The sequence below is a fragment of the Cloeon dipterum genome, chromosome 4 (genome assembly GCF_949628265.1).
Source record: "Cloeon dipterum chromosome 4, ieCloDipt1.1, whole genome shotgun sequence".
NCBI lineage: Eukaryota > Metazoa > Arthropoda > Insecta > Ephemeroptera > Baetidae > Cloeon > Cloeon dipterum.
In genome coordinates, this window is record NC_088789.1 from 34,258,987 (window position 1) to 34,273,314 (window position 14,328).

The window sequence follows — 14,328 nt, forward strand, 5'->3', positions numbered from 1 at the left end:
GAAAGCGCTTTTGTTTTCAGGCTCGGTTCAAAATTATGTTATAAAACAACTCGTGCACGTTCGATTGACATTAAGAACTCCGCGGGTGGTTTCATAAATTTAGATGTAGCGCCATTTTAACATGGGAAGAGATAGAGGGAATCCGCATCCGCAGTGCGCAGGCCACAGGCGCATTGGTCAGCGTCACTCGCACACTCTCCTATAAGCACTCTAGTTAAGCCAATCACCGTAGAATCGTGAAAAACTATTTTTTGAAATAAAAAAATCTGTTCCAACGTTTATACGGCGAATGGCAGGACTGATTTTCGTTTTTAGCGCGTCAAAAGAAATCAAATTAAGTGAAGAATGCACAATTGTTAGAATTGAGTCTGAATTCAAAGTAGATAAGGGCCTAAAAATTAAATTTATTACGAAAGTATACGATGGCGCCATCTCTTGGCGGCTTCTAACACTATGGGTTTATACAACTGGTCCATTATAGTTAGACTTTTCAAATCGAGAAAAGGGTTACTCACAAAAGTGCTTGACTTAGATAACAAGTTGCAAATGCTGGCCATAGTAGAATTTGTTATCAGCTCGTGACATTACCACATATAGGAAAGTCTAACATTTCGATAATGTTATTGCGTCGCGTTTAAACGAGAGGCGCAGTAATGTATATAGGCTCCAAGCATTCATTTGATTTGCAGCTAAATTTTTGGAGCAACCAAATGGACGGATTTTGCTTCAAAACCACTTCGGTTGCAGGTTCTCTCTTGATTTGATGAAAAAATTTTAATTGGGTGGTGGATTTTCAAATTTAAAAAATCGCTTTTAGACGACTTTCAAGTCGAATAGGACTGTTTCAAAAGGCAGTTGTTGTCCGCATGATTAAAAAAATCACCGTCTAAAAGATGTCGTCAACTCGGAGCAGGGCGTGCGACACAGTTTTAATAAATCAATGGGTTGATGGATTAGAAGTCACAATGCCTCAAATGAAATGTCTCACCAACCGAATCACCCTGACGACCTTAATCAGTTCACCCCACCCTGACCTCAGTTCTGAAGCCACTTTTCGCGACATTTCCAAGCGCGTAGCGTGTGAAAAGCTTGATACATATAGCCAGAATTGTACGAAATTCTGTTTGCATACACTGCTTGCCGACCAAAGAGTATGGTGTAGTAATCGACAAAATTTTTTACTAACCAAAAACCCGAATTTGAAATTCTCATGTTAAGCTTATGGGAGGCGAAAAACCGTTCCTGTTGAGGAGGCCCCTGCGGTGCCCCGTGGGCCGACGGAACGAAACCTCGGAGGCTTGGATTCGCCTCGCCCCCCGCCCCTTGCGGCCGCCCCCCTATCGACCGATATAGTAGGTAGATTGATTAAAATTAATTCAGATCCGGCAAAAGTAGTTACGAATATGCTGGAAAACTTACAAAAAGTGCCGAGAGTGCTGAGAAAGGTGTTGCTCGATCCGTTTTTCTTTCTGGTTTTTGCTCTCGCTTGCGTATTATGCGCGTCTACCTCCGTTTCTCTCTTGCTCTTATCAACGAACAAAAGGGCCGAGCGGATGAATTCGGTGCAAAAAAAACCGAGATAAATATGTATTATCTTGGATTGGAGTGGCTCCGCTGGCGATTTAGTTTTCACGAGCGAGTATGGAGATGTGCACCAGATGCCACGCGAAAATTATTCCCCTCTCGTGTCACGAACACTGAGCAGCCGCAACGCAAAAAGGGATCCGCGTTGAGTTGTACGAGAGTCGAGAATAAAGCGCAACAGTCACGCTCCTCGCAGACGTGCAAATTACTTGTGGTTCACTCAAACTAATTCGTTGGCAACAAATAATAAAATCGAAGCTGAAAAAACCTTACAATTAGTGTTGTTTAAATTCTAGTTTTCTAATTAAATAAATTTTATTATCATCTCATTGTCAGTAGTATTTTTTAAAATGACGCGACTGACACGCAACTGCTACCTGCTCTTCCATAGAATTAAACGTGGTTTTCGCGCCTAAAGTGTTGGAATTTCGAGATTTCGCAATTCTTATCAAGCAGCAGAAGATAACTCAGGCAATTGCTACGCAATGGCAGGAGGCAGCACCTCCCTCAACCGCACTGCTTTTCTTCTTTGGGGCCAGCAGAGCAGCTGATGAAACCCGTGTCTGTGTTTATCTCACGAATTGCGCAGATTTGGCACGTTTCGCACAGGATTGGCGGGGATGCAGCGGCTGTTGCACTCGTCGCTTAAAATTGCATGATTCGTGCTTATTTGATTGTCTCGCAATGAATTGAGAGGCTCAGAAAAAAATTGAAACCGTCCAAATCTCTCCCAGAGCCGGTTTTGTCGTCGTTTCCGGCGCCGCAGGCGCTGGCGCGCCCCCGCCCGGCGGTCGCCACCCGCGACCGGCTTTGGGGTGAATCCGAGTTGGCCCCCGCCCCCGAGTTGGCCCCCGACTCGGAACTCAAGTGCGAAGCGCTTGTTCCAATTCTAATAATTTAAAATTCTAGATCAAAATTTTGACAATTTTGATAATAATTGCATGGAGAATGTGAGAATTTTCACCGTTTGAAAAGTAGATGCATCGGCAATATAATAAAAATTATTGATAACAAATAATTCAGATCCGGTAAGTAATGACGAGTATGGTGGAAAACTTACAAAATGTGTCGAGAGTGCTGAAAAAGGTGTAGTTTGATCGGTCCGTTATTCCTTCTGGTTTTGCTCTCGCTTGCGTATTATGTGCGTCTACCTCCGTTTCTCTCTTGCTCTCGTCGAAGACAAGAAGGTGGTTAACATTAACGAAAATAAGAGATAAAACTTATCAATTTAGACTGGAGTATTGGAGTATCCTGCGCTGGCGATTTTTTTTTATCGCGAGCGAGCACGGAGACAATTAGTCACCTATTTTGGGTGCAGCAGATTCCACGCGAAAATTAATCGCCTCTCGTGTCACGAAAAATGAGCAGCCTCAACGCAAAAAGGGGCCTTTTGGGGATCCGCGTTGAGTTTTGCGAAATTAAAGCGCACAACTTGTCACGCTCCCGCCGTGCAATAAACATAAATTTGATACATGCTCAGAGAAATAAAAAAATAAATTAACTATCAGACAAAAGACGATTAAAATCAAAAGCAGATTGAGAAGAATACTTAAAATTATTCTGGTCCAAAATAGAAAATGCTATCAAAATTGAGAGTGACTTCCGGCGTTTGGTGTCCAATGGTTAACGGCTAAACCCTAGAGAAATTTAAAATAAAATTGAGTGTTCAAAATTAATTATGCTATTTTGGCAAGGAAAAACTAAATTTAATTTAGACATTTAATTTGTGGAAAAATTATAAAAAACTGCTCTGATGGGTTCTTGCTTGTTTGTGAATTTTAAATAGAAATATCTAAATAGCATATTTTGGAAACTAAAGAAATTCCCGGAAATTCCCGATTCTTGTACACGCATTTAAATCTTTTATAAACAAAAATAAATCAACATGAGTGGACATTAAGCTCTAAAAAATAGCATATATAATTTGAAATAAAATTTTGAAATTGATATTGTATAATAGAATCTGTTGTAAACAAACTGGTGTAGAATAAACTGATTGATTAATTTGAAATCTTATCTTATCTTTGCACATATTGTTTAATTATATCTCTCATTGCCTTGACACACTAAGAATGCCGTAATAATGCAAGCCATAACGGGCTGTTGATTTCGATAAAAGAAGAATTCATCACTCGAGTACAGTTTGCGGAAAATTTATAGCTTTTACGGTGTTCAAGGGGGTCTTAAAACTGAACATTTGATGCCTAATCATAAATAAAAACTTAACTGTCTGTCAATCGTCTTGACCTCCAAAAACTATAGATTTAACTGAAACGAATTTTTATCTTGAACCCTAGCTTAAAAATAAGCAAGCGCTGTTTGCAGAGGAAGCTCAATCGGTCAAACAGCGGCGCTAACAATGCTAACATTTACTCAACTGACTGCGGCGACGTTGTCGCTTCTATTTCATTTCTGTAGGAATATTGTTGCTCCGCGCACGGCACCTCTTTTCGCCGCACACGATATATCGCAAAAGCCATAGGCATCAAATAAGTCGTTCAATTTTGCCATGGAAAATCCTGTTTTTGCACAGGCTCAGAGAGACGACCGCTAAATTATTCTTAGTATGCTTTGGACACTTTTTTCGAATCGAATACTTCCCGCGACGGCAGCAAACCAACAAGCCTAGAAGCCTTGAATGCAGAAACACATATATGTCTCAGCTTTCGCCGAAACTGCAAGTAGTCCATTTTGAGGCCTAATATGCCAGCCTCTCGAGCATTTCAAGCTACGAAAACATTTTAAAAAGCTTCTAGAGTCAGGAGAGTTGAAAACTTGAAAGATGTAAAATTGTGAAAAAAAATTAAATCCGCAAGAATGGAACTTGATAAATAAACCTGTAGATCTCATTCAGCAAAATGACTAAAATAATTCAATTTTTGGTATATCTGCTTGGTAGAAAGGGCCAATTTGAATCTCTCCCATAACATCACTCAATTTGAGCCTATAGAGCATTAATTATAATATAAATAGAGAATTAATTTTAATGCCCTGAATTTTATTCATTGATGCGTTTTTGTACAAAAATAAGTAAGTTTTTAAATTTATAGCTGACGCATTCGTTCTGTTAAATTAATAACAGCTTTCAGGCCAAAATTAAAATTAAATGCTAGAATGTGAGTTTAATAAAAACATTTCAAGAATTCTCCCATTCCAATTACTTGCTTAAAAAAAGAATAGCAGCCACATGAAAGCTGAAACCATCTAGCGTGCGACTTTGCAACTCTCTGAACAAGCAAATATAGGCTGGCCTTGGCAATGTTTATCCTTTCTATCTCGCTGTCGCGCCTCTTCCGCCCGCTGTGTGAGCGTGTGTTGGCCTCTTTGCTCTCCCAATCAACCAGCAAGCAGCAAGACGGCGCTGTGGTTGTGTGTGTGCCTCCGTGCCTCGTTAAGAGCCTCCAGCCGTAAAAGAAGCATTTCCATAGAAATAAATTGAAATGTATGTTGTTGCGGGGTGGCCGGGAAGGAGAAAGGAAAGAACTGCTCAGTTTGACTGCTATATAGAGATAGACTAATTTATTTCATACTTCGCACTCTCTGCGTGCTCACATTCATGAAATGCCTGAGTGGCTATTTGGAATATAACATAAATCGTGAAGTGCTGCGCGCTTTAGAATTTTTCTTGCCAAAAGTAGCATAAAATTGCATAAATTGTATTTCATATTTGGATATTAAAAATCATCGAGATCTTCATTCGTTTTTTTTTAATAACCGACCTCTTTTCCATTTTTAAAGTGACTCTCTGTTTGGCTGCTTTCTGACAAATTATACTTACTAACAACCGTGTGCCCTGCCGGAAAAAAATGGCCTGCAAAGCCTTCCCGGGTTCCCGGGCGTCGTACAGGTGGCGGGTGTGACTCACAACACCCTGAGTCCATCCCAGACAACAACTTTGTACTTGCCGTGCAGCCACAGCGACCACCAAATTTTGAGCAACAGGAGAACATTGCCAATAACTGTGACGTGAACGGAACTCTTCCTATTTTGAGTGATGACGAGTACCGATAAGTCTATGATAGCGCAAATTACACACTACGTTGAAGCGGCCTACCGGTTAGTCTAGGGGTTTTAGGTTCAAATACAAATGAAAAGCTAACGTGTGACGGGCACTCCGACGACGACTTGAGAAAGTCGACCGGTCGTGCGGATTAAAGTAAGGGACTCTTGCAATCGGCGTCAACCGGATAAACAGTTTGACGAACAGCCGGGCTGTACAGAGGAAACCGCAGGTCGGTTTCCCCTTGCCGATTGCAAGTTAGGTTTTGGGCCAGGAATAAAACTAACTTGGCTGAGCTGTATAGCTCCTGCTCTGGCCAACTAACAAGAGTGGCCAGGTAGCAAACTCAGAATCAGAATGATGAAAACCAGAGCAGGCGCGCTTTATTTATATGATTCTCCCCTACTACTCATTTACATACAAGCATATTATGACAGGTTGTATCTCGCATAGTGTAGGTCGTCTCAACGTATATTATGTTAAGCTCCAGCCATAACCCTTTCTATTATTTTATACTTTATTGCTGAGACAGCATTACATCATGTTTGTTTATTATCACTTAAATAAAATATCCTATACATAATATAAGGCACATTGGTCAATTTTATCACAATCGGCTCAGCCAATCACCGTGAAATCGAGAAAAACTATTGCTTGAAACGACGATTCTATGACGAATGGCTGGACCGATTTTGGTTTTTAGCACGTCAAAGGAAAGCATATTAAATTAAGTGCACAAGCAAGATTGAGTCTTAAGTCTGAAATCGCAGTGGAAGTGCCTTAAAACAAAATTTTTAAGGAAGTATATACTTGGAACTTCGAACACTAAGTGTATAATATATAAAAATGGTGAATTCCAACTATATATTTCGTCGTGGTAGCGGAGAAATTGCGCATGAGTTCTTGGTAAACCCGGTGAAAATGCGCATTTGAAAAATATTAAATTTTACAGGGGAAGGAGAAAACTCTCTCCGCGCCACAGGTTTTGGAGTACAAAAGAGCTATCAATGAAATTAAATGCCTATTTTATAGCTTTAAAAAATGGTTTAAATTATTTTTTATCAATGCGCGATATAACGACCATAAACGGCCTTGTTTAAAGAACGTGCCCGAAAGATATGCATGGTTTTTGTAAGAATTTTTATTCTACCTACAAATATTATGAAATCTGGTTTTAAAATTATGGTGTTGCTTTTGCCTTGGATGTTTGGGAACAGATTTCTTTAATATTTCTGCCACTCATAATAATTTAAAACCAAAATTATGTCGATAACAATGAATCACAAGAAAAAAACGTTTCAACTTTCAACACCTAAGCACGGCGTAGACGAGTAATTGTCTTCTTCAAACCAATTTAGTTATTTAATTCATTTCAAGACGAGTCAAACGGTGCGTACTTCTTGTAAATAGGACCACCACAACCTGAGATTTGGTGCTTATATCGAGCATTTTATTGCGTCCATCTCGATAAAAAAAACTTTGTGGGGGTTGGGGGGTTGGTTGGTCTCATACCCCTTTAGTGCACTTGGGGACGTCGAGACGAGTCTAACGGTATGCAGTTTTTTAATACCGGATGATTAGAAGTTTAGATTTGGTCGATTATCTTTTTTACCGACCTCGAAAAACAGGGGTTTTCATATTTTTCAGTTTATATTAAAAACATTTGAAATTTTAACGTTTCTAACTTAATTTTTCGTGCTCTACAAAATGGCTATAAAAAAATAAAAATTTTCAACACGATCATTTTAAAATTTGAGTTTAAAATAAAAATATCAATTTTAATGACCTTGACCTTTGACCTATGACTTTGGGGTCAACATAAAAGTTGTTTGCCTTGTTGAGACGAGTAAATCAGTTTTTTAATTTTGGTTCTAGGACCACTCTGAGCAAAGTTATGAAGTATTGAAAGATTTTGGCTAATTTACCATATTTATAGGAGGATACAAATTATAAAAAACGTCACTAGATAGCGTTCTAGTGCTCGGATTGGTTTGAAATAGAGCACTGTGCGGTTGCGGTTGTGGTACAAAAAAACCGCACACCACAACCGCAGATGCGGTTATAATTGTGCGGTTGCGGTGCGGTTGCGGTTTCGTTTTTGCGGTTGCGGTGGAACCACAAAAACCGCAAATCTTGAGAATAAAAAATTACCATTTTCAATATGCGACTGTTTTTTTCGTATTAGTATTAAGACAGGGTTCGCCAAGTTTGCAATGCGCAAAAATGCAACATTTTTTTATCAAGTTGGATAACGCACCGCGATTTTTTTGCATTTTCCAGCAAGTAAATTATAAAATTAGAATTAAAATCCTTAAAAACAATACACATTTTCAAGGGAACGCTGCAAAAGATCGTCCAAATGTCTTCAAAGGAAGATAAAACAATGTTTAACGCTGTTGTAATATCTGGGAATAGGCTTTTAATAATAATACACAAATTAAAAAAAAACTCCTTTCTGTGGATAAATTACGTGTTCAAGCTAATATCAAGCCAATCAACTACTACAACGTTATTGATGCATCATAAATGCAACATATATGGGCTTCTTTTAGTGGAAGAGTTGATCGGATCAAGAGCCACTTAAATGTGTGCCCGCAATAAAAAACCAGGCTAAATTTTTCAGAATGGCGTTATTTTTAGGATATGTTGGTAATTATTTCATAAATTAATAGAAATGAACTGATGACATTTTTCCACTTTTTGGGTTCTTTGAACCTCCAAATCTCATGGTCTCCATCAAAATTGCATCAAAAATTTCCCACCGATAGACTCGCCTTGACCTCCGCTAAACAGTCAAAGTGTTTAGGGGGAGCTTACCCTCATCCCCTTTCAACCCCATTGCTACAATTTTAATAAAAAAATTAGCATGCTTCCAATTTCATCGACTTGGCTTCAAAACATTTAAAATCATCCTATATTCCTACTGAGAATTACCACCCCGTTCATTCAACCAAAACTGTTTTTTTTTTAATAAAATTGGCTTGCATTGTTAAGGCACTCTCAGGAGTGTCAAAGCAATGAGAGGTATTTGAGCAGTTGGGAGATCTAATACTGGCTACCCAATGTCAGAGATGGCAAAAAGTGGTTAGTTTAGTGACTCGAATTGCTCAAATTGCTCAACGGGCTGGGAGGCGCACCGGCGCCGACTCGCTACTTGCTGCTTTGCACCTTTCCAGCATGCGTGATTTGGCTTCACGGGACAAATGTCTAGCGTTTCAATGCAGTCCTCGGTGCGGAGGCAAGTGGCCCTTGAGTGGGCTGGCTCCCTGCGTGCGGTCTGCTGCGCCCATGTTATCCGTTCGCGGTGTTATTGGGACCCGGGTTTCAGCATTCGTGCTAGTGCAGTGCGCGCCCTTCCCGCTCCTCCGGTCCTCGGACAGGGATAAAAAGAGCAAAAAAAAGTAAATTAATAAAATTATCCAGAGTTATAAAATGTTATTCATTTTCGAGGGGTTTGAAGTATAGGGGTGGAGTGTAAAACCCCTAAATCCTTCAGCTTCTCAGGGGAGGTCAAGACCAGTCTAATGGTGAAAAGTTTTTGCAATTATGATGGGGTTAAAACCCGAGATTTGGAGTTGCACGCAAAAATAATGAAATTTGAAGCCTTGCTAAAACAAAACTATTTTGTTCTAATTTCTAATACATTAAATAAATTGCGGTTTTGCGGTAATTTTGCGGTTACCGCAACTGCGGTTTTGGTCAAGACCGATGCGGTTGTGGCGCGGTTGCGGTTTTTGATTTAAAAAAATGCGGTTACCATGGTAATGAAAATTGACACCACACAGGGCTCTAGTTTGAAATTTTTGTGTTGGCAAAAATTTCAATATAACTATTTTAAATGTGAGGTGACAAGTGGTACGTTGAAAGACAGACTATCAGCCTGCATCAGGACTGCACCACTTTTCGGCTCACCCTTTGGGATATCTGCTCTATGGCGATTTGTTTTAACGACCCATTGACGCATTGCCTTCACATCTTCGTGAATCTTCGTGCGGTCTCTATAAATAATAAACACTACCGCAATGATTGACAATATAACGTTCGCTGAATAGGACAAATAATGCAGACCGATACTAGTTTCTGAACATGCTTCAGCGAGTGGAGACTTCTCGATGGAACCTTGCTGGTACTTTAGGTCCAGATTCTGGGGGCACCAACCTAAAATTAAAAATTAAAATTTATTTTTAACACATAATTTTAAATATTTACTCAAATTGCTGTGGCAGCTGACGGAGAAAGTGATGGAGCCAGTTTTGATCGGCGTGCTATCGACGGTGCAATGGCACACATCTTTTATGTTTATCGAGGCGACCTGCGGAAAATTTGTGCACTGTGTTCCGCCGCTTGTCGCGTTATACCGACAAAAGTCGTACTTCAGTTCCTTTTCTGAAAAAAATTTCGAATTAAAAGAGTTGAAAACATTATTTGAGTGGGAGCTTTTAAAAGTGAGCAATATTTAATCGGAAGGGGGTGCTCTCATAATCGAGTTTTTATTTTTGTATTGGTTTCTTGGTACATACAAAAAAAAGACCAGCCCGTTGGCTCGCATTGTTAAGGCATTCTCAGGAGTGTGAAAGCAATGTGAGGTATTTGAGCAGTTGGGAGATCTAATGCTGGCTACCCAATGCGTCAGAGATGGCAAACAGTGGTTAGTTTAGTGACTCGAAATGCTCAAATTGCTCAACGGGCTGCTTTGCACCTTTCCAGAATGCGTGATTTGGCTTCACGGGACACGAATGTCTACTAGCGTTTCAATGCAGTCCTCGGAGCGGAGGCAAGTAAGTGGCCCTTCAGTGGGCGTGGTCCCTGGTCCCTGTGCGGCCTGGTGCGCCCATTCAATCCGTTCAAGGTGTTATTCGCACTCGGAATTCAGCATTCGTGCTAGTGCAGTGCGCGCCCTTCCCGGTCCTCCGGTCCTCGGACAGGGATAGAAAGAGCAAAAAAAAACAAAAAAAAATAAAATAAACCCACCATTTGCACCTATCAGGAGTCTCCAGTTGTTGATTGATTTGTCTTCAAAATGTATGTCAGCATCGCGTGCGTGTGCGAAGGCGAGGACCAAAAATAACGGAATCAGCAGGACCGTTTTCATTGTTTGGATCAAATTTGGAGAAATTCTGTGCTGTTACGCAGATGTCAGCTGTGAGGGACCGATGAATAGATCGTCTGAAAAAATTATAAATGCACGCAGTGAATTTTTGCTATATTCAATAAAAGATTCAGTTAAAGCGTTTAGGAATAAAAATACATTAAATCTTTTAAAAAAATTGGGTAGAGTTTTCAACGGAAATATTTATTTTGATAATGTTTTGCCAGAAAAAAAATTGCGTTGCCACCACATTATATGTGGTACTGACACCACTATATATATATATATATATATATATATATATATATATATATATATATATATATATATATAGTTCCACTATCAGCGCGTCGCAGCGCGCGGAAAACCACTTCCTTAACCAAATGGTTATTTCCTCTTTCAATATAAATTTATATCACTGACGAGATTTTCACATAAGCAAACAAAACTATAGCTTCTCTTTTGATTGAAAAAAAACAACTACGGTATTTAAAACTAATTGTAAGTAGTTTGTTTTGAATTGAACAATTTAATTAATTGCTACTTTCATATTAGCAGTGGTCACGCAGGAAGATTAATTTTTTTTTGGTCGCTCATCTAAAACTGTGTTGTCTGCGGTGGTCAATAATATTTTGTTTGTGATCTAATTGTGAGTCTTGGATATACATATGCTCGAATGAAGCAATTATTTTTTTATGAAAGATATTATTGAGAAAATTAACCAAAAATCACGTCAGTATAATTTTAAATTTTTTATCATCCAGTATCCAGTTAACAAAAAAAAACTCAACAGAGCAAAAAATTCGATATGCGGCTTATTGGCAAAAGAAAGCTGATCGAGTCATCGAATGACCTTGTCCGCCGGTGGAAGCGACGATTTCGGTTCAGAAAATTGAGGTGTTAATGAAGCAGCTAGACAAGGTCTTTTCTGCCTGACGTGAGGGGGCGAAACGGAGCAAGCGAGAGGTTCAGGCAGCTTGTTAATCTGCAAGAGCAGCTAAAATTCATACTCCAAGAACAAGATTTATCGAGAATTTGAAGCGTTTGTGGCAGCAGTTGAGGCTAAACACAGGGGTTAGACGAAAGAATGAACATCTAATGTATACTGCTGAGATGAAGCAAGTTTTTCTTTATCCAATTTCCTTTGATAAACTATATGCGTTTGAGAAAAAGTGCAGTGCCGCATTCAGAGACTTAAAAAGAGCCAGCAGCGTCTGTCTGTAGAACCGAAAATAGTGTCTAAGTATTTGAGGAGAAAAAGTAAGCAAGAAGTAGAAGAATGAGGGCGAGGAAAATGCGAGCGCGATCGCGAGGCGAGTAAAACGCAAGAGGAGCAGCAGCGAACGCAAAAAACGGAGGCGGCGGCTCCTATGAACCGAAGCGAACGAGAGTATTATTTACTATGCAGGAATGCAGATAGGGCAGCGAATTATAATGGGCTGGTTTAGATCAACCAAACCCTTCGTTTGTGCGGGAGGCGGAAACTGCACGATGACTCAGATTGATTGCGTTGCATTTGTTGAATTGGCCATGCACATAATTTTAGTTTCTGTCCAGCGACCTTTTTGCTTACAAATTTTGCTGCTAGACGAGCGGCAAAACATCTAAAGACGTTGCAAAAGCAAATTTTCCGAATGTGCTGAGGAAAAAATTGTTTGAAAAATTATCAAAACCCGACTGAATCTTCGAAATAACTGTTTATAAAAGATACAAAACTGGTCATAAAATAGACGATAGTTTCCTGAAAAAAAAGAAACGTTTTTTTACGGTCCTATTGCTTTTAATTCACAGATTTTATTTTGTTGAGATGTATAGAGTTGATGCGAGTATTTGCAACATAGCTAACCCAAAATATATTGGTGCCTCCGACCCCTTACTGGAGCAGCGACCCACTGATCTCAATGACCACTTGCTGGCGCCGAATCGCTCCTCTAACTCTCGCCATCGTGGCGCGACTGCCTTCACAACCAATCTCTTACAAATAATTCTCTTTCATTCCTTTTGACCAGTCAAACTAACATCATGAGAATTTTTTTTATTTTCAATAAAATGTGCAAAATTGCAGAAAAACAATATTTTGCAATGCAGTGTAGATTTTTCCGGAAAAATTCGGGTGTGTTCGAACTCTGGCCACGTCTGCAGGTACGCGTTGGGGCGGATAGGGTGTCACGACAAGAGTGCTCAATAAAAAATTGGGCTTTTTAAGTTATGATAAGTGAAATTTAATTCTTGAAATGATTGTTAAACGATTTTTGAAAAACTAAAATTTCATCGAAAGAAGTTAGGCAACCGCGGCCGCTAACATTATTTGTTTCTTTTGGCCCAAGCATGAACTAAAAACATGCTCGCGCGGACGCACACGTGTGGTGACGACGGAATCGCCTCGCGCGATACATGAAAATCGTTCTCCGCATACAAATGAGCATGGATACTAAACCAAAAGTCGAAATTTCCAATTTGCAGAAGCGATTATTACTGTTATTAGTCATCTTCAGCGAATTTGCATCGCGATAAGCATTAGCTCATCTCATCAAGCGATAAAAAGCGATGACTCGGCGAAAAAGAGGAAAACGCGTCAAGGATAAGCAGAAGAAAACGACATTATGTCACATTATCAGACCGCAGCTATTTGTGCGACAGGCGCGCCTTTTGTGGCGGCACGGCAAATATCGGGTGTATAACTGTCGAAGCCAAGCACATATTTTCAAGTTCTGTTCAGCGACTTTTGTAAACATTTAACGTGCGGGAAAGCAAAAAATTCCGAATGTGCGGTGTCAGCAGTTGTCAAAACACGTGCCATGGGGCCCGACGGAGGCCCGCAAACATAGTTCCAATAATCAGGGCCGGGCTGGAAGTGCCGCATGTAACAATAAGCAAAATTAGGACCGATGCAGTGCGCTTCAAACTTGCGGCAAAATTCATACCGAGTATATAATGGGTGCAAATTTCGCACTATTTCTCGTCGTTTTGTTTTTGCATTATTGGCGGCCCTGGCACATCCATATCGTGAGAAAGTTAAGATTTGATAATTGAGAAAATGAAAATTAAACGCAAAGAATTGGCTGATAGAAAGCTTGTATAACGAAGTGATCGTCCTTTCTGTTTATTTAAATATGCGCAAAAATTTCTTAATAACACGCGCACCTTTATAATTCCCCTTACGTATGTTTGATGCACCCCCTCCCTGCATTCGAAGAGTGGGAGGAAGGCACCCCCACCCCCGAGTGCCAGCAAACAGGAGTAGTTTGTAATGTGTATTACAAAGCAAATAAAAACTGAACTGTCTCGTCCTCCTATCAGATTTTAACCAAAATAATTTTTACCACCAACAAGCGCTGTATCCAGGGAAACCTCCAGCGGCACACCAGTAAACCCCACTAAAACTTGACTCAGTATCACATTCCCACTACCAAACGCCGTGTATATAAACACACGTACGCCGAATGAACTGGGGCCCCGCAAGCCTGCGGGTAGGGGGAGAGATTAAATAGCTAGGAAGCGTTTCGCGAGTCTGCCCCTGCCACTCTGCACTCTTTTTTCGACGCAAGTTATCCTGTTACACTCCATCCCCACTGTTCCAAAGCTATAGTTTGATCTCAACAAACTAAAATCTAAAAATTAAAATAAATAGATCAACAATTTCGAGTTAATAGAG

At 39.9% G+C, this 14,328-nt stretch overlaps 1 long non-coding RNA gene across 1 annotated transcript; it reads right to left on the reverse strand.

The window, feature by feature from the left end:
• Positions 1–9,640: 9,640 nt before the first annotated feature.
• Positions 9,641–14,093, reverse strand: LOC135942628 (uncharacterized). The gene is made up of 4 exons (XR_010575109.1): positions 13,997–14,093; positions 10,556–10,750; positions 9,794–9,970; positions 9,641–9,742 (listed from the first exon to the last, which is right to left on the reverse strand). It is a non-coding gene; the product is annotated as an uncharacterized LOC135942628 (long non-coding RNA).
• Positions 14,094–14,328: the final 235 nt, after the last annotated feature.